Source organism: Garra rufa, chromosome 14 (assembly GCF_049309525.1).
Source record: "Garra rufa chromosome 14, GarRuf1.0, whole genome shotgun sequence".
NCBI classification, from domain to species: Eukaryota; Metazoa; Chordata; class Actinopteri; order Cypriniformes; family Cyprinidae; genus Garra; species Garra rufa.
In genome coordinates this window covers 16,597,671-16,622,755 of record NC_133374.1, presented here as the reverse complement: position 1 = coordinate 16,622,755, position 25,085 = coordinate 16,597,671, and positions in this window count along the sequence as shown.

Sequence of the window (25,085 nt, the reverse complement as noted above, 5' to 3'; positions counted from 1 at the left end):
TACAATAATCTATCCTTGAGGTCATGAATGCATGAATTAATGTTTCGGCATTTGATATTGACAGCATAGGTCGTAATTTTTGATATATTTTTAAGATGGAAAAATGCGGTTTTGCCAATGCTAGAAATGTGGCTTTTAAAGGAGAGATTGCTATCGAATAGCACACCTAGGTTCCTAACTGATGGCAACGAATTTACAGAGCAGCCATCTAGTATTAGACTGTGTTCTAGGTTATTGCTTGTGGAGGCTTTAGGTCCAATAATTAACACCTCTGTTTTTTTTTTTCAGAATTTAACAGTAAGAAGTTATCCGCCATCCATTGCTTAATATCAGCTATGCATTCTGTTAGTTTTTCAAATTGGTATGTTTCACCGGGCCGTGAAGAAATATAGAGCTGAGTATCATCAGCGTAACAATGAAAGCTAACACCATGTTTCCAAAAACTGACCCTTATGACTGATTTTGTGGTCCAGGGTCACATATGACGATGAGCTCCAAATGTTTGTGTATTTTGCCCATTCACTCATTCGTCCCAATAAAGCACCAAAATCGTTGCAAGACCTATATTTGATTAACTATTATCTAACATAAGTTTATAAATTAATAAATGAATTAATACAAACAACATATGCTACCAGTCAAATGTTTTTGAACAGTACGTTTTTTCATTTTTTTTTTTAAATATGTATCTTCTGCTCACCAAGCTTGCATTTATTTGATCCGAAGAACAGCAAACACAGATACATTTTTGAAATATTTGTATTATTTAAATAACTGTTTTCTATCTGAATATATTTTAAAATGTTATTTATTTCTGTGATTTCAAAGCTGAATGTTTAGCATAATTACTCCAGTCACATGATCCTTCAGAAATCATTTTAATATTTTGATTTGCTGCTCAAAAAAAAAAAAAAAAAAAAAAAATTATTATGTTGAAAACAACTGAGTAGAACTTTTCATTCCGGTTTCTTAGATGAATAGAAAGTTCAGAAGAAAGCATTTATCTGAAATAGAAATATTTTGTAACATTATAAATTACTTTACCATCACTTTTAAATAATTTAAAGCAGCTTTGCTAAATAAAAGTATTAATTTCTATAATTTCTTTCCCATATAAATACATAAATTATACTCTCTCTAAGCTTTTGAATGGTATCTAGTGTATAATGTTACAAAAGCTTTTTATTTCAGATAAATGCTGAGCTTTGGATCTATTCATCAAAGAATCCTGGGAAAAAGTACTGTTTTAAATACTGATAATAATAATAATAATCAAAAATGTTTCTTAAACAGAAAATCAGCATATTATAATGATTTCTGAAATGAAAACAGTAAAACAAACTAAACTAAATTTAGTTTTGATCACAGGAATAAGTTACATTTTAAAATATATTCATATAGAAAGCAGTTATTTTAAATAGTAAAAATATTTCATAATTTAACAGGTTTTTCTATATTTAGAATCAAATAAATGCAGGCTTGGTGAGCAGAAGAGAATTCTTTAAAAAAAATCTTCCTGTTCAAAAATGTTCAACTGGTATTGTTTTTCAACTGGCTATATGTTGATTTTTAAGCAGCCTCTAATTATTTAAAAAAAAAAACTTATTTCAATGCTTAAGTATTCGCTCACATTTCGGAGAACGCAAAACATTTGCAAGAGATCCTTTCAGGGCTCAGTATATTTCTTTGCTTGCCTCAGGGCGCCATCTTTTGGAAGAAGCCAATTTACTAATGTAGCCTATGCGTCGAACAAACGTGTTACGAAAGATTCGCTTTATTGATTCTCTTCATTTTCATATATACATATGCGGTCTGCATAATAGCTTGAATCGGATCGTGATTCAGTCGGAATAATGTGGATACGGCAAAGTTTGAAACAAAACTTCGAACTTTAGAACACAAAACAAAATATTGACCACACTGGAATGAAACCTTAAAATACAATCGTTTGACAGCGATTAAAAAACCTTTAAGTTCAACATCTGGACGTGCTGTGAATGACTCGCTACTGCAGGTAAAGACAGTATCAAACACGTAATATTAAACATGTAGTACAAAATAAGTATAAACTTACTTGAGTCAGCACTTAATCCAATTTTTTGGGGCCGTGGACTGGAAACGCCCCCAGGCTGGCCTATGTGTAATTTAGAATATAAATAGTTAAATGTATACTATTATTTATTTTGGAGTAAACAAGTCCCTGCTGGGGGAAAAAAAAACGTTACGGAAATTCTAATGGTTTCCACTACAAATATATCATGACAAACCATCAACTTTTACCATTACAAATTATTTTCTGTAGTGTTTTAGGGACATATTCCTTTTAGCATTTATTGGTTTTATCAAGTCACCACAAGGTGACCAATTACAGCAGAATCACAAGGTGATCCATTACAGTTTCTATAGTCCAATTCAGTGTTTGCAAACAATGATGATGTTTTTTTGTGAGCAGAGCTTATCTGGTTGCAGAAAATAATGATTTTCAAGTAGCAGTCTATGGGGCTATGGAATAAAAGAATAAAAAAGGTCAATTTGAGTTTATATTTTTAAAATCTGACTTTATTCTCGCAATTCAGATTAAATCTCACAATTCTGATAAAAAAAAAAAAACTCTGACTCTGGCTTTTTGACTATTGTTGAGTTAAATCAAGTTACAAAGTCCGAACTAGGAGATATAAACTCTAGGAAAAAAAGTCAGAATTATTAGATAAAATGATTAAATGTTATGTAAAATGTTAATAGTAATAGGTTTAAATATTATGTCATACGTAACTGTAGGGCTAGTACAATGCGTCCCCTACGAACAGGCAGCATATGTGAAAATTAGAGTCTTTGATGGCAGTATTCTATAAAAATTATTTGCAGTCCGATTCTGGCATTAGACAGCACCATTTTTTTTTCTCATATTTCATGGATTTTACCCATTTCCCTCCACTTGTTACAAGTGTTTTTCTTCCATAACTATGCGTGCGCATCTGCAAGTTACATAAACTGTGCATCTACTACGAATTGGACTATAGAGAGTTTGCACTTACATCACGGTTTAGTTAACTACCCAGATGCGCGGCCTTATTAGAGATGCTTAGATGTAAACAACAGCATGGATTGTTTGGTTAAAGTACTACTGAATATGTTGTTCTGCTAATTTATGGTGTCCAAACCACAGAAAAAACATGTGGAAGCTGCTAAATCCTATAGAGAAGGACAAGCAGAAAAGGGCACAAAATTTTGACCAACTAAAGTTAATAGGTGGTACAGACACAATAAGTATTAATTAAGATATTAGCCCATTATTTCACCTACCTGATCGGAAATTAAAAGAACAACGGATGTTGTCAGGATTTTTGCAATGGAAATCCTGGTTCAGTTTGGCCAACCACAAACGCCCTTTGATCCTCAGACAGTTTTTTGTACTCTTCTTCTTGATTTGTTATAACTTTTGGCAGTCTATAGTACTCCAAATGTTTTTCCCGATCCGACCAATTAGTACAGCCCAAAACATGACAATAATTGACCATTTTCAGTTCAGTCAGTGGCATTGTTTACGTGACGCCAATATGGCCAATGGATGACGTGTCGTGAAAACACATTTTGTGTTTTTGCTCTGGTTGATCTGTCTTATTTTGCCTGATCACTGACCATCTATTTATTTTTGCATCAGTGAGCTGTGAATTCAATTGACTTTGAGGCCTCAACAGCCATCTTTGTGTTTGTTTATAATTTTCCCTTTCATTAAGCCAAAACAGTGGCGTCTCTTCAGACAGTGAGGCTCCCATGTTCATTTGACCATTTAATTACAAAGAGACCAAAAAAAACAAACCCAAAATTATTTTTTGAGCAGCTCTGTCGCACCCCTCATTCATCATGAATCAAAAGTGGTTATTGTTAACAGAGGCTTGTTAATGGCTCCATGGGTCATGCTAATGTGAGATCATTATGGTTGGCAGTTCGTGCAAATTGGTAACTGGTGTATTGACTTGATATTTAGAGTTTATTTGCATGTGCACCATTGCTCAATTCAATTCAAGTTTCATCCCTCACTGGAAACATGCCAGAGGGGAGAGAGAACAGAGCTCTCATATGGATGTCATGTAACATATTCCCTATGTGTGTCAACGTGTAAGATCAGAGTTTTTCTGCTTATACATAGTTGGATGGTTGAATGAAGCAGGAGTTGTAATTGGGTTGTAGACAAAAGGAGAATTAAAAGATAGGCATTGTGAATTTTTTAATAGATTTTTCATTCGTTCTACTAAAAGGATTCACTCTGCAGACACTGCAGTATTTGAAGGATTAAACACACACACACACACACATTTTTTGTAACTTAAAGGAGAAGTTCACTTCCAGAACAAAGATTTAAAGACAATGTCATTAATTTGTAAAAAAAAATATATGTTTTTTGAGGAAAACATTTCAGGATTTTTCTCCACATAGTGGACTTCTATGGTGCCCTGAGTTTGAACTTCCAAAATGCAGTTTAAATGAGGTTCAAACGATCCCAAATGTGGTTGTAAATGATCCCAGCTGAGGAAGAAAGGTCTTATCTAGTGAAACGGTTATTTTTGGTCAAAATTGCAATTTATATACTTTTTAACCTCAAACGCTTGTCAAATCCTGAACTGTTTTTCTCCAAAAACATAATTTCTTTATGCTTAAAAAAAGAAAGACATGAACATCTTGGATGACAAGGTGGTGAGTATGTTATCTGTAAATTTTTGTTCCGGAAGTGAACTTGTCCTTTAAGTCTCAAAGTACAAAGAGTGACAAATTGGAATAAAAAGCACAAATTACACTTCATAATTTTAAGTGCACTTCAAAGTCTTGGGAAACTTGTTTGTAATTAAATGTTAAGAGGAATAATTTTCCTTAAAAAGATAATTGCACTCTATTTACACAAAACTAGAGTGCTTTGATTTTTAAGATGTGATGATATGTCTTAGCAGTTGTAAAGATATTTAAATAATTAATATTTCTTGGAATCAGTTTTCTTTTGGCACCCATTTGAACTTTTAACCTAATGGCAGATACTTGGCTGGCGCAATCTGCCATCACAGTCTATTACGTTCAACACTCAAAAATAGATTTTTTTTTTTTTTTTTTGCTTGACATTAACCAGATGACAGTTGGACATGCGCTTTCCTTTTCTCCTTGTGAACATCCTCTCATTGAAATTTCCAGAAGACGTCTGTCTTCTTGTCACATTTCAATAAAAGTTTCTTTTGTTTGTCATACACTGCCCAATTGTGTAACTTGGTCCATGTGTGGAAGAGAGAATAAGGGAATACACATTGAATCTTATCAATTGGTTTGATGAGCGGTGAGGGAAAAGCCATATTATGAGTACTAGAATGTTCAGAAGTCCAATAGTATACATACTTTATGTCTGAAACTCTATGCTTATGACTTACTAATGGCTTGGTTACCCTTTCAGTAGAAGTGGTTTGGTTAGGTTTCTGTGGCATTGACATATAAAGGATGTTTATTTTCAGTATATCATCCAGGAACTACTGTACATTCTAAGGTGTGTAAGTGAGTCAGTGATTCTGAGTCATTTGTACCACACTGTATGTAAGCCATGGTAAAGCTTACACAGCCCCAATTATTAATGGGTCACGGTTCATCTTTAGACTCAGACTGGCATCACTGTCTATGACTTACAGTGTGTGTCATAATCTAGACAGCTGACTGAAAATTCACTCGCCCTGTTAGGTCACCCTTTTTCATGATTATTTTCATGACATACATGTATTTTTAGGCCTTGGCAAACATTTTTTATGTGACACTTGGTTGTGATTTCTGCTTGTCAACTTGTAATCTAGGCTAACAGAGATAAACTGTAAACTGTAAAAAAGTAATTTCTTGTTATTTGTAGAATCAGTAAGAATAGGCTGAAAATGACAGACCAATTAATGTTTTGCCTGTATTAGGGGTGGGCGGTATGACCAAAATCTTATATCACTGTATGAGTAATTTTATTTCATGGTAATGTTATATACCACTTTTGTAACTTTAATAAGAAGAAATATATATATTTAATTTACATAGTGAAGAATATGCAGTGTTTTATATCTACAACCTTTACCAGTCAAAAGTTTTTGATTTTTAATGTTTTTTTAAAGAAGTCTCTTTTGCTCACCAAGCCTGCGATTATTTGATCCAATTACAGGAAGAACCGTAAAATTTTGAAATATTGTTTTATTTAAAATAACTGTTTCTATTTAAATATTTTAAAATTGTAATTTATTCCTGTGATTTCAAAGGTGAATTTTTAGCATCATCTCTCCAGTCACATGATACTTCAGAAATCATTCTAATATTCTGATTTGATACTTAAAAAAACATTTTTTATTATTATTATGTTGAAAACAACTGAGTAGAAGTTCAGAAGAACAGCATTTATCTGAAATAGAAATCTTTGCAACATTATAAATGACTTTATCATAACTTTTGTTCGATTTAAAGCATCTAAATAAAAGTATTAATTTCTATCATTTCTGTCTTAAAAAAATATACTGACTCCAGGCTTTTGAAGATTTTTGAACATTTCACAAAAGCTTTATAATATCGGATAAATGCTGATCTTTGGATCATTCTATTCATCAAAGGATCCTGAAAAAAATTACTCAATTGTTTTAAATATTGATAATACTAATAAAATAATAAATTTATCATAAAAATGTTTCTTGATGCTGAAAAATTAGCTTTGATCACAGGAATTAATTAAATGTTAAAATATATTCAAATAGAAAATAGTCATTTTTAAATAGAAAAATATTTCAACGTGTTACTGTTTTTGCTGTACTTTAGATCAAATAAATGCAGGCTTGGTGAGCAGAAGAGACTTCTTTCATTTAAAAACATAAAAAATCTAATGTTCAAAAACTTTTGACTGGAAGTGTACATACATTGCTTTACACAATGTATGTTGCAGTACCTATTTGTGACCCTGGACCACAAAACCAGTCATAAGTAGCACAGGTATATTTGTAACAATAGCCAACAATACATTGTATGGGTCAAAATGATCAATTTAAGTAAATATCATGTTCCATGAAGATATTTTGTAAATTTCCTACCAGAAATATATCAAAACTTAATTAGTAAGATTGCTAAGAACTTCAAGAACTGTCCTTGTTTGGACAACTTTAAAAGCGATTTTATTTTAAATATTAAGAATTTTTTTTTTTTTTGGCACCCTCTGATTCCAGATTTTCAAATAGTTGTATCTCGGCCAAATATTATCCTATCATAATAAACCATACATCAATTGAAAGCTTAGCTTAGCTTTTAGATCATGTATAAATCTTAATAAAAAAAAATTACCCTTATGACTGATTTATAGGCCATGGTCACATTTATGTGTTCCACTGTAGTTTTTTGTCCTATTGCTTGCCCTATTCCTACTTTCTTATTCTACTTGTTTCAGTAAGCTTGAGGTTTTTTTTATTTATTTATTTATTTTTATTTAGACTAGTAAAACTGACACTGGTGACAAGAATTATGAAATTTCTATGGTATCAGAAACTTTGACATTAGACTTTATTTAAAGCAGTAGACCTTACTTTGACACTTCATCAATACACACACATACAAGTGTGTATTGGACCATTTAAGGCCTATGAGTTAGCAAAAATAACTATATCATAAGTAGGGGTGTACGATTTGACCAAAATCTATCATGAGCACTCTATGAGCACCATTGTCATGTTCGTGTAGCTGTCTCTCAGTCTGTCAGACAGCACACACATTTAGCAAAATGAGTTCTCTATCGCTGCTGATTGTGTTTCAACGGCTTAAAATCACTTCTTTTTAAACCGCAATGCTTAAAAACGTGTGCATACGATAAATTTTAATGACCACCTGGCACAGCAATAGAGAAAATAGACTAAAATCCCTGCCAGTTGACAAATTTCTGCCAGTTTATCGTGTCTACCGGTATATCGCCCACCCCTAGCCTGTATGCCATCATTTTATGACGGTGTGTAACAGGGCTGTCCAAACTTAGTCCTAGATAGCCAGTGTCTTGCTGAGTTTAGCTCCAACTTGCCTCAACACACCTGCCTGGAAGTTTCCAGTATGCCTACTAAGACCTTGAATAGCTGGTTCAGGTGTTTAATTGGGGTTGGACATACAGTAAACTCTGCAGGACACCAGCCCTCCAGGAAAATGTATGTGTAATTAAAATAATTTATGGTTTTCTTTTTAATTATGGTAACATCATAATGTACAGCTATTTTTAGAAAAGCTATCCGGTTATTTTTAAGTTTTAACTTAACATTTGATGAAAAAAATAGGATAAAGCATAAATATCAAATAATTCTAGGAAAATTTCAAAAATGTTAAAATGTTTAAAATAAAGGTTTTTAATAGTTCATAACAATTAAAGTAATGTAAACAATTTTGTCTCGAGTCATTTAAAAGTCATTACACTGTTTGAGCTTATTTTGGCATTCGTCGTTATTACTTAGAATCCCTTACATCACTGTAGATAGATCTTTAATGCTCAATTGTTGACTCTCAATCAATACTGAAAATGTCATCTGAGATGCAACACAAACCAGTTTGGACAATACATGCCGACCATTTGATCAGTTAGACTTGTTTTGTCATGTCAAGGACTCTGCCTACATATATACTGTAAAAAATATCTTAATCTTCATGCATGAGTAATACTCTCGATGCATGAGTAACATCTGTTGAGGAAGTACAGTTGAAAAATGACGTCATCCTTTATTTTTTATTTTGCATTTATGTTTCTATACACCTGTCTGGACAAGTTCTTTGTGAGCATGATACTGTTGCCATGCTAATGGTAAACAAAGAAATACCAACAATGGATAGCTGAACACCTCTGCACCTTAATTCCCTTTACTAACTCTACATTTTTTGACATCTCGGTACAGTTGCATTCCATTAGTATGACACATGACCTATTAAGCCTGGAAGTCATTTTTCATTTGACGCAAATGTCGGGTTACTTCACATGGAGGTCCCGACTGCGGTAGGCCTGAAGGTTCAGCTGTCCCCCTCTCAAAAAGAAATCTCAATTCGGCGAAGTGTTTTCTTATGACTAGCAGCATGACATAACCACACAGCGGCACAGTTTCTGCCTGGAGGAGCTCTACCAGAAGAAGACTATTAAGTGTGTCCTTATGATATTTAGAGACCCTTCTTTTACTCAGTCTAGACCTTCGGCGAACCTCCAAGCAACAAAGTGCCAGCATTGGCAATCCTATTGAATTTTCCATCCTCATTATGTCTATGCTGGGCTCACTATTTTGGCCTGCATGGACCAAGGTTAAAGGAGGTTTGATCAGGAAAATGATTGAGCTGTTATACAGTAGATGTATTTTTCCTCTCGTCTTGTTGTAAACCTGTATGGATTTCTTTCTTCAGCATACACAAAAGAAGATATTATGGGAAAGTAATGAAAAATACACTTAAGCATTATCAGAATTTATCAGAATTTTCATTTTTTGGGTGAACTGTCCCTTTAAAAGACACACTAAGAAAAGAATATGTCCCGCATCTATTGATAAGAATGTCTTGGCAATCAAGTAGCTTCGCTATTATTTGTTAGGCTTTGCACTCATCACAGAGTCACTCTAGCTGAATAAAATGCTGGCTCTGAAAGAGCTCAACTTTGTATTTGAGTGTGAAGAGTAGATGTGTTGATGGTGTCTGGTAAGATTTTTCTCCTTTCGTAAAGAACTGTAATCCTGTGATAATTTAAAAATAACTCTTTGGCTGAACATGATTTAATCATGAACAGTGGTTCAACTTGATTGAGTCATGTTATTTGGATACAGTTGAATCAAGTTATTTAGAGATGTTTAATTTTAGTTGAGTTTACTCAGTTTGCTTTAGTTCATCCTACATGAAATATCTGTGAAGAGACAACATGCTTCCATCATATAAAACCACAGCAAGTTCAGCCAAAGTATTATAATAACATATTACCAAGTATATAACTTCTTTTCACACATATGGTGTTAAAGTCCCTCTGTAGTCAAACATTTTATCACCTAAAACTAATCTTTGATAATCAAAATTACATATTTAAATGTTTTTCTTGTGAAAATAATTTTCTCATGCCTTAAAACAGCTTGAATGTAACTTTTTAACTCATTTTCTATACATGGATCTATGCATATGCAAATTAGCCCCGCCTCCACTCACTCACACGAACCAGAGCCTCTTGATCTGTCCAAAAACTGAACTTAACTATAGTAAATGCAATATAATGGCGATACACGGATAATGACTGATAAAAATATGTTTTTACTAGCGGACACCTATAGTAGATACTGTAACATTAGTTAAAATTACTGACTTGACTTGACTTGACTGACTCAAAATGCCGGCAAGAGTGATTCCAGTTTGCGCCCGCGAGCATATGTGTCTGAAGTGCAGATGCCAATGCGGGAGAGGTGCTTCTCACTCCGGGCAATGTTTACACTGTTGCCGCGGGTTATTATTCAAGTTAACGATTAGCCGTTAGCGGTTTTAATACCTAATTAATTTTTGGTTTTGTGCTGGTAATACTATTGGTATATTTTGCATGCTAATGATATTAATATATCCATTTACGTGATTGGTTATTGAATTTTGCGACATAGCAAAAAAGGGCTGTTTCAAACCGTAGTATTTCTGAGACAGCCTTTGGGAAACCACAGTTTTAGGGAGAAAATTCTAAGCAATGGTGTTGATTAATGGATTGGCACATTAAATACACCACATAGACAAATAAACAACATAAAAAAACTTGATTTTCACTACAGGGGGACTTTAAATGTTTGGCTCACACTGGAGTTGTTTTTTAATTAAAGGGAGAGTTTACCCAAAAATTTAAATTCTATCATTAATTGCTCACCCTCATGTCGTTAAAAACCCATAAGACCTTTGTTCATCTATTGAACACAAATTAAAATAAATTACACCCATGCCAACTGAGGGACTCACACTTTAAAAAAAAGGTGCTTTAAAAGGTTCTTCATTCCATAGAAGAAACATTTTTGGTTCCACAAAGAACCATCTCTTTCTTACCTTTTTATAATCTGAAGAACCTTCTTTTGCCACAAAGAACCTTCTGTGAAACAGAAAGGTTCTTCAGATGTTAAAGATTCTTTATGGAACCATTTAGACAAAAAGGTTCTTCTATGGCATCGTGAAGCACCTTTTTTTTAAGAGAGCATATGCAAGTATTGCAGAAGTTTCAAATGCTCCCTGATGGTTCAGAAGGAAATGCGATGCATTAAGAAACGGGGGTTGAAAACTTTTGAACCGATTGAACATTTTTCTTATTTTGCCTAAATATCATATTTTTTCATTTAGTACTGCCCTTCAGAAGCTACAGAAGGTACTTGCACGTTTCCCAGAAAACAAAATAAGTTACATTTACCCTGATCTTCAAATTCAAAAAGGTGGGCCTTAAAGGACTTTTCTGAAGAACAGCTATAATTAAAAAAACAGCTGTGGATCATTCAGGCAAGTATTAAGAATCAAGTGTATGTAAACTTTTGAATAGGGTCATTGTTATAAATTTAACTATAATTTTCTCTTGTGGACTATAAACATCTTTTATGTGAAATATCTTATTTAGGTCAGTACAAAATAACACGCATTTTGTATGATCCCACTTATTTTGGTAAATTTATTAACATTTTGCAGATTCACTATGTGCCATTCACCATACAGAAAATACTAATTCTGTGAGAGACCGATTTCAGCTGCAGCTTCAGCATGTATTTAAATTGTAGGGGGTGGGATGCTTCAGATTCTAGAGAGCATTTGATTGGACAAAAGACTGTAAGTTTTAAATGCTTATATCTTGGTAATGTGAATTTTGTTGTTGTTTTGGAGCACATAGCTTATAGATAACCTTAACATTTTCATACTAAAAGCCAAAAATTGTCAATTTTTATTTCTTTATTTCAACATCTCTCCCCATATTCAGTCCGGTGCAAAGCATGCTAGGAAGTCTAAAACTGATTTTGAGCTATTTGATTGAAACATGGTCTTTCAAAATGAAAACATTGTGTTAAGCCAAAAAGTAACCATTTCAAGACAGTTTAACACAATGCAATCGTGTTTGAACAAGAAACCTGACATAGTGGTGTTAAATTAAAATGAATTTTTATTGTTGTGCACAATGATGTTATTTCACAAAATATTTGTATCTATGCCATCTTATTCTCAACACAATAACCCCTTAAAATCAACAGAAAAATCAGTTCTTAGAAAGCAAGGCTACAGGAAAGGCTCGATGTCATCGCCTGAAGTCATGAGTGACAACAAAAAAGTAGGTCTTAAAAAAAATCTACAATTCAGTCATTAGACTGGTTTAAAAAAATGCTCTGTATCCATGCTGGTATTTCCCAACAGATGTTAACAGCCATGTGTGGATGTCAAAAAATGCTGCTAAAAGAAAACAAAGATTTTAGGTTAAATGGAACCGGTTTCCACAATCACTAGAAGGAATGTTTTCAAAGACTAAAATTACATTTTAATTTTGATTTTATATTTAGGTCAGGTATACTTCTGTCCACTTCTGTCGGTTCTGGTGATTAGGGTGGATTGTAGGCATGATGGTGCCAGATACTGAGGTAATGGGAATTAAGAATGCAGTAAATCTCTACTGGCAAACTAGACATAAGATCAGCTCACTGACATGTTCCTGGATGATTTTGGGGTTTTGTAAGATTTTTAATGTTTTTAAAGAAGCCTATTCTGCTCACCAAGTCTGCATTTATTTGGTCCAAAGTACAGCAAAAACAGTATATATTTTAAAATATTTTTACTATTTAAAATAATGGTTTTCAATTTGAATATATTTTTAAAATGTAATTTATGTAATAACAGTGATTTCAAAGCAGAATTTTAGCATCATTACTCCATTCACATGATCCTTCAGAAATCATTCTAATATTCTGATTTGCAGCTCAAAAAAAAAAAAACAGACATTTATTATTATGTTGAAAACCGCAGAGTAGAATTTTTTCAGGATTCTTTGATGAATAGAAAGTTCAGAAGAATAGCATTTGTCTGAAATAGTAAACTTTTGTTACATTATAAATGTCTTATATGCACTGGTGTAAAGTATTTGAGTAAATGGACTTCGTTACTGTACTTAAGTATTTTTTTGGCTACTTTTTACTTGTACTGAGTATCAAAAATATAAGCAACTTTTACTCTCTACTCGACTACATTTTTTATGTAATATATGTACTCTTTACTCCACTACATTTAAACGTACACTTACCGTTACTCATTACATTGTGATTGTGCGCGACAAGTCGGCATCTTTTTCTGCTATGGGTAATTTCTTGTGCGGAAGAGGCGATATGGCCATCTGCAGGGTGCTGAAGGTACTGGATGCTATTTACCTATGTGCTAAATGAGACTACTCCACATGAACGTGAACGGAATCTCTGTGCGGAATTCAAAATCCCCATGTGAGTAATGTTATAATGTACAGTAATGATGCTATGCGTTTTCTTTTAAAGTTTCTTTCAGAGACTTTATGCCCTTTTCCATCAGCAAAAGTGAATATTTGTATGCCATCAAGTCATCGTGAATTGTCAGATGAAATAATGGATTTTTTTTTTTACTATTCATTCAAAAATGTGAAACAGGGGGGATGGCAAATCATTACAAATCAATGCAAATTGTTTTATCCTATGAAACTTTTATATCCCAAATAATTAGAATCTATATTTTGCTATAATCAGTTACTTTAAATAGTTTTAAACAAATTTTTAACATTAAACAACTTTAAACATTTATTTGGAAAAATATGTGTTCTAGTATTGTGTATATAATTTGGGGCATTAGGCAATATTTTATATGTGTGAAATACACATTTCTTTGTGTTCTTTGAGCCTACGTTCAGTACGAGTAAAATACTTAAGTTCTTTTAAAATCGGATACTTTAAGACTTTTACTCAAGTCTTATTGGAATTGGTGACTTGTAACTTGTAATGGAGTAATTTTTACAGTAAGGTATCTGTACTTTTACTCAAGTATGGTTTTCGGGTACTCTTTACACCTCTGCAATGAGGTTTCATTTTTTTTAATTTCTTCATTACATATTGATAATAATAATAAAAAAAGTTTCTTAAACAGCAGATCAGCATATCAGAATGACTGGAGTAATAATGAAATCACATGAATAAATTACATTTTAAAATATATTCAAATAGACATTTATTTTAAATAGTGAAAATATTTCAAAATGTTGCTGTTTTTGCTGTACTTGTAAAAATCGTTTGACCAATATACATACAAATTACATGCAAATCAATTATTGTGATTTACCAAGAAGTAACAGAATCTAAATTCTCTGCCTCAATCACACACAAACACTTACTCTTTGTCTTTTTGGCTGTCTTTATGGGGCTTCTCGTTAGTCAGCATGCTTGCATGGAGGAATGCCAGAGTATAATCTTCTTAATGATTAGTGAAAAAGCCCTCTGGATAGTAATTTGTACATTTTATTTGCTACACACAGAACACCATGTGTTTTGTTTTGTTTTTAATATCAGATAAGGCTTTATCAATGTTTACGATTGCATGATATCTTTAACAATCGAACCCACCAGAGGCAGCATGTTTATCACTTTCTCTGACTCCTGTCGGCATGTTTCAGTGCTGCTAGCTGAACATCTGATGCCTCACAAGCACTAAAGTACTGGACAGAACAATCTGAGAATTTAGTTTGTAAAAAGTACACCCATTTTGTGGCTGTGGCATATGATTGTTTTGAAAAATATAGAAATCATTTAATACAATATGGTTTAATTTGGTTAATTGAATGTCAGTGTTTGCTTGAGGAAGTTTTCTATTATGATGATTCACCTCTAAAATTAATTTTTGTCTCATAATTAAAACAACAGTTACCACCCAGTCTAATTAACTTCTCTTGCTTGCTTAGAGAGGACATTGAATGCTCATTTTCCACAAGTTGGTATGATTCTTAAAGGAGTAGTTCACTTTCAGAACAAAAATTTACAGATAATCTTGTCATCCAAGATGTTAATGTCTTTCTTTTTTTCAGTCGTAAAGAAATTATGTTTTTTGAGGAGAACATTTCAGGATTTCTCTCCATATAATGAACTACTATGGTGCCCCCGAGTTTGAACTTCCAAAATGCGGCTTCAAAGGGCTCTAAACGATCACAGCCAAGGGAAGAAGGGTTTTATCTAGCAAAACGATCGGTTATTTTCTAAAAAAAATTACAATTTATATACTTTTTAACCTCAAATGCTCATCTTGTCTAGCTCTGTGTGTACTCTGTGTAGAGATTTACAAGTATATAAACTGTAAATGTTTAGAAAATAACCGATTGTTTTGCTAGATAAGGCCCTTCTTCCTCGACTGGGATCATTTAGAGCCCTTTAAAGCTGCATTTAAACTGCATTTTGGAAGTTCAAACTCGGGGCACCATAGAAGTCCATTACAGTGCCTTGCCAAAATATTCATACCCCTTCATTTTTTTTCACATTTTGTTTTGTTGCAGCATTGTTAAACTGCTTTAAATGAGTTTTTCCCCACATCAGTTTACACTCCATACACCATAATAATGACAAAGCAAAAACCACATCTGCATTTGGCAATTATCTGCCATTCTTTGCCTCACCTTTTCACCTCTCAAGCTCTGTCAGCTTGGATGGGGGCTGGCAGACATTTTCTAGAGTCCTAGTTGTTCCACTCATCTTCCATTATGGATAATGGAGGCTACATGCTTCTGTGAACCTTCAATGCAGCAGATTTTTTTCTGAACTCTTCCCTAGATCATTGCCTTAACGCAAGTCTGTCACTGAACTCTACAGGCAGTTATCTTGACCTCAGGACTTGGTTTTTGCTCTGATATGCATTTTCAGCTGCTAGACCTTTTCTGAGAGGTGTGTGCCTTTCTAAATCATACTCATTCAAATGAATTTGCCACAGTTTAACTCCACTCGAAGTGTAGTAACATCTAGAAGCAATATGAATGCTCCTGAGCTAAATTTTGAGTGTCCCAGAAAAGGGTATGAATACTTATGCAACGGGATCTTTTCAGTTTTTTATTTCTAATAAATTTGCAAAGTTGTTACAAACTGAAGATGACAAGGGGGTGGTGAGTACATTATCTGTAATCTTTTGTTCTGAAAGTGAACTACTCCTTTAAGGGTCTTAATGAAACATCTACAAGAAGAGTCTTCGTGTTTTTTTCCCCCAGAACAGATAAACGTACATAGGCTATGTTACGTTTTATGGGACGTTTTGTACGTGTCACCGCAGTTATGCAGTTTAGTATTTTTACAACTTTATCTCATGCCTAAAACTTGTCTGTGGGAACTTTTTCTCAAGACGCGAAATACGTAACAACATGTATGTTTCGCGACATATTCAATGTGAAATGTCCACTGAGAGTGTTCGTTTTTTCCCCAGAACAAATGAACATACGTACATGTGTTACGTTTTATGTGACGTTGGTTTTGTACGTGTCACTGCAGTTCTGGCTTGAAATGGCTGTTATAAAGTCTTTGCTATAACTCTAATGCTCCATGACGTTTTAAAATAACATATCATCTTCAATACACCTAAACCTACCCGGTAGTAGGAACAAAAGTGAATGTGACCTAAAAACGCAATCAGGTCATTCTACAGAAACGTCCACTTTTGGTATGGCAAGTATGGATGTCTTAAAATGTTTTTTTTTTTTTTACTTTTAAACTTAGACCACATTATTAGATTACATTTTGACTTTTTGAATACACATAAATGACTAGCTTAATGATTTTTACATTTTGGTACATTTATTTATCCATAACAAAGGTAACACTAGTGACAGTAACACCAGTGCCAATTTTCATGAAAAAATGCATTTTACAAAATGTCTGCTGCTAGTTATCAAACCACATGCTGTCAATCATGGTATACTTACTAAATTAAGTAGTTTTATCCATTTGTACTCTAGCTTTTTACAATTCCCTAACAATAAAGTAGGTCACACCAGTGACGTCAACTAAAAGCTTCATACAGTATGAAATCAGGAGATAAATGAGAAAATTTCTGATAATTAAAGTGGACTTATCATGGGCCTGCCCTAATAGATCTTCAGGAAATAGGAAGAAGTCAAGTAATGTCATCAGAGTGATTTTTTATTTTTATTTATAAATGAAAGACTTTTGTTAAACGGTAACAGCAGTGACACAGCTTCAGGGGTACACTGTTTTCATTATATATTTTCTAATGTTTATTTGGTATTTTGTTTTTTTATGCCATTAATTAGTTACGAATAGACTTTTGTATTTTAAATGGTTGAAAAACCTGTTTTTGACCTCAAATTAAAGCACTTTTCCTCTGTACATGGCTGTGGGGACAAGCAGTTTACCACTTTGATAGCTCAGGATGGTGTAATTGTTCGAATAACATATTGTTTCATCTTAAAATATAAAAAAATTGTAACCTTAATGTGCATTTCAATTGTAATATTTCTGTAAAAGTGTAGGGACAGAGAAGTGGACGTTTCTGTAGAATGACCCAATCACAAGCAATGTCATTTTAGCTTATTTTTCAATCTCTCATCTTTCAGCTCTTCCATCGTGAGTCATGTTTTTGACAGGATTCAGTGCTCTGTTATGAATATGTGGTGTGTTCCCTGAGAAGCCTTACTTACAGTCACGGTTTTGGAACCGGCTTACCTCTGGTAAGCACGTTTAGGGTTAATTAACTGGGCGTGCATGATACTGTATGCGTGACAGTACTGTAAGTTATCTTGTTTACTGGAATACACTCCTGGTGTAATGTGGGTTACATAAGCTGAGAAATCTAGCACATTCAAAAGCAATTCTTTACCTTATTAATCAAACCTGGTGCCAGTCACATGAGAGGAGTGTGCACACACAGCTGATTCATTTAATCAGAGAAAATGTCTCAGCTTGTATGTCTGCAAATATTTTTTATATATACCGTTCTTTGCTCTTGAGGCAACTTGAAAATATTTATTTTTTCCACGTCTTTCATGGTTCTCCTTAGGCGCACTCCAGTGCAGACCACAACTTCTTGCTTGAACAGTGTGCACTGTGTTCAGAATCATCATTTTGGCCATCATTATGTAGAGTCATGTGAGCGGTTCAAAACGCTCGCTTCATTTTAATCCAGCAGTAATACAATAAAGAGCTCAAGTGTGGTAAACAAACACTATTACAGGTTGACCTGCCGACCTGTGGGGAATTAAACCCTCATGAAATTTCTTGCTTCAGCAGTTCCCTACAAGGCCAGACCCTCAGATGGCTTTCATTTGTTTTCCAATCATGTTCATCTGACTAACATATAAACATTCTTGGTTATTCAGAGCATTACTGAAATGAAAATGCTAAATTTACTCCTGCAAATAAAGTCAGCTGGACAATTTTGTAATTCCAGAGAGAAATACTGAAGTTATTATAGTGCAATTCAAAGTTACAAAGACTAAAAAGAGGAATGTTGTGTATTTGTAAAGATTTACAAATGTTAAGCAGGCTTAAAGCTTTCAGCTGCTAAACTGCCACTATGGACATGATTATGCAACATACTGGAGGTTGAACAAGGTCTTTTTATTATAAGTTTACAGCAGAATCTGCTGTACCTTGCAGAATCTGCAAAATGTTAACTATTTGACCAAAATAAGAGGGATCATATAAAATGCATGCTATTTTTTTTTTATTTAGCTCCTATTTGAATAAGATATTTCACATAAAAGACATTTACATACAGTCCAGAAGAGTAAATAATTGTTGAATTTATAAAAATGACCCCGTTCAAAGTATACATACACTTGAATCTTAATACTGTTTGTTACCTGAATGATCCACAGCTGTGTTTTTTTTTTTTTTTTTTGTTCAAGTGGGTTCCTTGATTGTCCTGAACAGTTAAACTGCCTGCTGTTCTTCAGAAAAATCCTTCAGGTCCCACAAATTTTTTGGTTTTTCAGCATTTTTGTGTATTTGAACCCTTTCCAAAAATGAATGTATGATTTTAAGATCCATCCTTTCACGCTGAGGACAACTGAGGGACTCATATGCAACTATTACAGAAGGTTCAAACGCTCACTGATGCTTCAGATGGAAAAACGATGCGTTAAGACCCAGGGGTGTAAACTTTTGAACAGAATGAAGATGTGTACATTTTTCTTATTTTGCCTAAATACATTTTTTTTTTTCATTTAGTGCTGCCCTCCAGAAGCTACAGAAGATACATTATAAGATCAAATAAGTCAAATGTACCTTGATCTTCACATTCAAAAAAATGTCACCCCCTGGCTCTTAATGCAGTGTTTCCTTCTGAAGCATCGCTAAGCGCTTGAACCTTCTGTAATAGTTGCATATGAGTCCCTCAGTTGTCCTCAGTGTGTAAAGATCAGTCTCAAAATCACACAGTCATTGTTTGAAAGGGTTCAAATACACAAAAATGCTGAAAAACCAAAGAATTTGTGGGAGCTGAAGGATTTTTCTGAAAAACAGCAGGCTATACAAATTCTGTACAAAACTCTCAAGGCTTATGAGTAAAGCTAAAATTGCGTAGTTCATATGCTCATAATTCAGCCTTTTTCTCTCTTTTTTAAAGTGAACCAGATATCTGACAAAGTGATTGCCTCAGAACAGATAGTTCCTGTACTTTGCTTTCTGTAATACTTTTACATAATTTCGTAACAGTTTCGTAATTCTTGTCTTTTTTAGAGAACTAAAAAAAGGTTCATCAACAGTGCTCAACAAACAGCATTACAACATTGCAGAACTGCCTGGAAAGTGTTCACAGACTAGAATATTTAGAATTAACCTACTGCTGTCGAGTCCAGCTGTCACCTATTGTGATGAGACTTTTTTTTTTCATCTTGTTAGTTCATTTCCTCTTAGAGCTCTGCAGCGACTTGGCAGCCTCAGTAGAAAGTGTCAGCCAGGGAGACAAGAACCGGTGTCTGCAGCTCATGCCTCTCACCAACACCACCGGCCTCTACGCTACGTCAAGCATATAGGGAAATAGCTGTTTCTTATACTTTATTTCTGATGGATTGTGTCTGTAGAGCACAGGTGGGTTCCTGAGGTAAAAAATCCCATTCATTTTCTGCATTATGAAATAGATTTGAATTATTCTTTATCCTTATCTTTCCCCTAAGAATGGGTGGGCCATTTGTAAACTTTATGGATCTGGATTCCTGTCTCATCCGGGTTCAGCTATTTTTAGATTGGTGTGTCCTACCATGTTATTTTATTGAATTATCTTATGAACAAATATGGTTTGAAGTGCACATTGTTAATCTTCTAGTGATTTCTATAGTGGCTAATAAACTGGAAGTCTCGCCCAAATGTTTGCTTTCTTGTTGAAGAACAAGGTGGATAAACCTTTCAAAACAGACTACTATGAGCTCAGAGAGTATTTGGTATACAGTATGCTTCTGTTGAAGCCATCAGCCAACATAAAATTAACTTAAATATAAAATGAAATATAATTTGGTAAAAAAAAAAAACACTAGACAACTAAAAAGTATCAATTGCGATTATATGTGTTATCGCTATACAAATGTCTATAAGCAAAACTGTACAGTACATATATACAGTACAGTCAATAAAGCATGTATCAACCAACCCTCAAGATTTTGTTAATGCTGTTTTATATCTAGTTTTACTGGACCAACAGTGTGTTATGTCTTTGTGTTTGTGGCTGGCCAAACTTCCTTTTACGATAAGGAAACCACAATTGATGCATTGTCCATTTCTTCGTCCTTCAAACAGCACATTTATGGTTAGAACCGAAGGTTCTTTTCTTGGCATCGCATGCACTTTAAAAACAATGAGCTTAAGTCATTGGGAATGGCGTTTCATCTTCATTTACAGCTTTTAAACGTGTTGTAAACATGCCAATGGCTGTCATTCCCTTTGTACAAGGATAAAATTCTGGGTTAGTGCTGTAGTTCCTTTTCCAGTGTCAACTGATAAGAACTCCAAATGTAATTTATCCATAAGACTGTTGTTTGTTTGTTTCTATACAGATAAAGGATAGCACATCAGCCCTCGCTCTCAGATGTCCACTGCATAAACATGCTCCACTAATGTCTCTTATTTTAATAATAGATATGAGTGAAGCAAAACTCCCTTGCCAGTGAGGTTATTCTCATCATTTAGTCTGCATACTGTACGAGCGATATGCACACATTCTCCTTAAATGTGACAGATTTACAGGTATGTGCTGGCATCTCGGCTTAAATCAGTCAGGGACAATGACTTGTTCTTGTGCCCTTGTGAATTTCACAGAGCTTCACCACCATAGAGCTGTTTGAATAATTGCTTCAGGCTGATACGCTGTTTTAACAATAAGTAATTGGTCTACTTCACTCTCAGGGAATTTAGTCTATTTGCCCTGCACTTTGCTGTTTCTGACATTTCTAGGACACTACTAAGTTAATTGTTCACCCAATAATGAAAATTCGGTCACCTCATGCCATTTGTCTGACCTTCTTTAGATTAGTCTTCAGAGCAGATGTTTAAAGAAATGTACATTAATGTAGATTAAACAGATAAAATTATCTGAATCCTGAGATCCTGGATTACTCATTAACCTCTGTGTTCTTGTACCTATGACTTCAAAATGGATTTAGTCATCCTTGGCATCTTTATGTTTTTAGTCTATCTCAACTTACCCTACAGAAAGTCAACTGTTTGTCTTCATTATCATTTGAAGATCCTGAGATCCTGGATTACTCATTAACTATTGTGTTCTTGTGTGTGTGACTTTAAAATTGATTTAGTCATCTTTGTCGTCTTTATGTTCTCATTCTAACTCAACTTACTGTACAGAAAGTCAACTGACTGTCCCCTTTGAGACTTAGTACATTATACTATATATAATATAGTGTACTATTTGTATGTAAAACAAATCTGCATCTCATCCAGTGTTGCTGTGTAACTGTTCACAGCACATATTGCATACACTCTTTAAAAGAAAATGTCACCCAAATTCTGTCATTAATTACTCACCCTCAAGTCGTTCCAAACCCATAAGACCTTCATTCATCTTCAGAACACAAATGAAGATATTTTGGATGAAATCTGAGAGCTTTCTGACTCTGCATAGACAGCAACGCAACTGACACATTCAAGGCCCAGAAAGGTAGTAAGGACATCGATAAAATAGTCTATGTGATAGCAGTGTTTCAACCATAATGTTGTGAAGAATGAGTTTATTCAACAATTTCTTCTCTTCCCTGTCTGTCTTTGACGTGCATTCATGAGAGTACCACTTCCTGGTAGGAAAAATAAAAGAAATGTCATTATTTTAGTTTTCTTTGCCACTGATGTCACATGGACTTTTTTTTATTTTATATGTCCTTACTATCTTTCTGGGCTTTGAATGTGGTAGCTCCGTTGCTGTCTATGCAGAGTCAGAAAGCTCTTGATTTTATTAAAAATATCGTAATAATGGTTTGGAATGACATAAGAATGAGTAATTAATAACAGACTTTTCATTTTTGTGTGAATTATCCTTTTAACATCCATGGAACAAAAAAAATTGAAAATGTAAAAAATAAGTTATTTAAATAAATGTTTACTTACAGGAGTAGTTCACTTTCAGAACAAAAATTTACAGATGATGTACTCACCCCCTAGTTATCCAAGATGTTCATGTCTTTCTTTCTTCAGTCGTAAAGAAATGGTGTTTTTTGAGGAAAACATTTCAGGATTTCTCTCCATATAATGGACTTCTGTGGTGCCCCAAGTTTGAACTTCCAAAATGCAGTTTAAATGCAGCTTCAAAGGGCTCTAAATGATCCCAGCCAAGGAAGAAGGGTCTTATTTAGTGAAACAAAACTTATATACTTTTTAATCTCAAACGATCGTCTTGCCGAGCTAGACAAAAAAAAAGCATTTGAGGTTAAAAAGTATATAAATTGTAATTTTTTTTTAGGAAATAACCCATCATTTTGCTAGATAAGACCCTTCTTTCCTCGGTTGTGATCGTTTAGAGCCATTTGAAGCTGCATTTTGGAAGTTCAAACTCAGGGGCACCATAGAACTCCATTATATGGAGAGAAATCCTGAGAAGTTTTACTCAAAAAAACATAATTTCCTTATGACTGAAGAAAGAAATACATTGAACATCTTGGATGACTAGGGGGTGAGTACATTATCTGTAAATTTTTGTTCTGGAAGTGAACTACTCCTTGTTTACACTAGTGCGTTGTCAGTGAAAACCCTAGTATAGATGAGGATCATTTTCAAACGCCGTTTTAAAAATGATCCTCGTCTACACTGGCGTTTCCACTGCATTTCAAAAATGATCTCCGTACCCACTACAATCGAAAAAGAATGTAACTTGGTGAGACCATATACATCATTTTCAAAACTCTCTGTTTTGTTTTGTTTACACTGAAGTGCAACCCCAAATTAACAAAGTGCATTTTCGTTTTAAAACGCATAAGTTTTGCTACACTATATGCCTGTCTTTTACACTGCTCCGGTGTTTTTGACCCTCGAAAATGGAGACTTTCGAAAATGCTGCAGACCCTGTTTTAGGTCTTGTTTACACTAGTGTGTTTTTGATTTAAAACGCATAACTTTTCCTACAGTTAAGGCCAGTTCACACCAAGAACAATAAGGATAACTATAAAGATAACGTTATAAAAATCGTTTTAAATTTAAGCGAATAGCAGAGTTCACACCACGACTCTAATGATAATGATACAGGGGAACAATATCCTTGGGATCAGGCTTCATTCAAATTTAAAGGGCTTGTGCATTTGAAATAGCAGTTGACATTGCAGAGAAGCAAACAGACATTGCACAGCAAACAGGAATTCAGTTTGGACAACATTGTCTTGTCTCCTTTGAAGTTGCAGTAGAAAAGAGTCCATATTGTTTTATGTCACTGAATTGACTACTTTAGAGATGCTCACATTTGCTCTGCATGTCCTTGACAACCGTGTAAATAATAACATCATGCTCATTTGTTGCATCTCATTTTAGAGCAGGAGTTCTCAGCTCTGGCCCTCGAGGTCCATTTGTCTGCAGAATTTAGCTCCAACCCTAATCAAACACACCTGAACAAGCTAATCAAGCTCTTCATCATTACTAGAAAGTTACAGGCAGGTGAGTTTGATCAAGGTTGGAGGTAAACTCTGCAGGAAAGTGTTGAGTTGAGAACCTGTGTTTTATAGGCTCATTTAAAAAAAGTAACCATTAAATTCCAAAGTAAAAAAAAGAAATAATAGTATTTTTGAACCTCAAGGAAAAACAGTCAATTTTATTATAGTTACTTCTCTTAAATAAGACATCATTGATGACATATACAGCCTAAATGGTCCTGTGAAATGCATTTTCTGTTGTGTAGTGAAGATGGAGATAGTTTCTCGAACTTAGTGAAAACACCAGTGTAAATGAGGATCATTTTCATTTTAAAACGCTGTTTTAAAACACAAACGCACTAGTGTAAACCGGTCCTATAACAGGGTCTGCAGCATTTTCGAAATGCTTAATTCTTCTATGATACTTGACATCACTGTAAAATCCCTTTTGGAACCTTCCTTTTAAAGAGTGTAGTTTCCCGGTGAGCCCTTATTAAAAAAATAAGTTTTGAATTGGTTAATTAACTTGATGATTCATCTCGTTATGAAACTGGATAATTAAATGATATCAATTTTTTTCTCTGCATATTGAGTGGTCACTGAAGCAGAACAAGTGATTGCACATACTGATTACTGCAGCTTTTGGCCAGCTACTTTGGTTGGTAAAAGTGCTTCTTTGAGCTATTGGCAATTACCTGTGTGGATATGGTGCTGTAAATTTTGATGAAAATCCTCCTTGAAGTATTTGAAATCTTTGTGTTCTAGACTATGTGGGACTGAGATGCTACATGTCAAGGTCATTTACTATACATTTTATGTTAGATATAAGTGTTAATATAAGTGTTTAACAGTAGGACAGGGTCTCCATCTAACATGCTTATAGGTACAAAGAGGAATGGTTAAACCAGTTTGAGAGAATGATTTATATTTGAAGAGTTGTAGGATTTAAAATAGTTAATTATTGATGCTAAAACTTGTTTTTGATTAATGACTTTAGCCT